A 1209-nucleotide genomic window follows, 5' to 3' on the forward strand; every position below is an offset into this window, starting at 1 on the left:
CCCTCCTTTCACTACTGCTAGAATCCAGGTGAATTGCAGCTTCTCCCTTTGCTGCTGCCATGACTGAAGTGAATCATGTGGGAAGACCCAGAGACAGGCAAGAACATCAGCCACATAGTAGGGCCCTTAGCCAAGGTGCGCAGAATGGACAAGTGGGGCTAGTGGTAGGAAATTATCAGAAACAACAGTAACAAAATGAGCCAGCAATGGCAAATTAATTGAACTAGCACTGAGCTTAGAGATAAAGACACATGGAATAGAAGATACCTCCCACTTTTTTTTTCTCTTTTTCATTCTGTTCTGTTTTCATTTTTCTTTCTGTATGTTTGTTGTTCATTTATGTGTTGGTTATTTTTGTTTCCTGCTATTCTTTTTCTTCTTTCTCTCTTTTTCTGTTTTCTTTTCTCTGTTTTACAATTAGATTTCTAATTTTTCTTTTTCTTTCATCCTATTTGACATTTTCATCTCTACTGTCAATTATCTTGCTTGATTTCATGATATTTTCATGTAAGTGAACAGTGTATCTTCTCTTTCTGATTCACTTAAATTCTCCTAGGTTTTCCCTTCCAATTCTTCTATCTTGTGTCTTATGATTATCCAAAACTCCCCAAACTGAGACCAACTGTAATTAACCTCATCTCTTCAACCTACCCCCTATCCTACTTAAACACCCAACACAATAGGGTAAAGTCACTCTATTAAGTGGAAAATCATTGCATACAAGTTCCTGGTATGATCTGGATTATATTATATAATAGTAGAAATTGCTCTTACAACTAAAGATTTCAGGGTAAGAGTGACCACAGCTCATGACTAGTAATACTGTGCTTGAATTTATTGTTATTGTTAATTGTACCATTTCAACGAAGACATTAAGCTGCTATAATCAGTGTTTCTCTCCTGTATGACAACTCTGTAATTGTGAAGAGTTATAATCATCACCTTACTCAAATACCAAAGGAATGGGACATGGGTCAAATAGATAACAACGTCACATTCTTAATATATTGTAAAGGTAAGTTCTTGGGGGACATAAAGATGAAGAGCCACCAACCCAGAAGACATCTTGAGGAACACACATTTCCTAGGAAAGCCCCAACACTGAGATAAAGCTGTCTAACATAAGAAATCTACAAGCATCATCATAGAAAACAAATAAAATATAAAATGGCAATAGGAAGAAACAAAATGCAATCCCAAATGTCCAGC

The sequence above is a fragment of the Octodon degus genome, unplaced genomic scaffold, assembly GCF_000260255.1.
Source record: "Octodon degus isolate 3935 unplaced genomic scaffold, OctDeg1.0 scaffold00166, whole genome shotgun sequence".
Classification (NCBI taxonomy): domain Eukaryota; kingdom Metazoa; phylum Chordata; class Mammalia; order Rodentia; family Octodontidae; genus Octodon; species Octodon degus.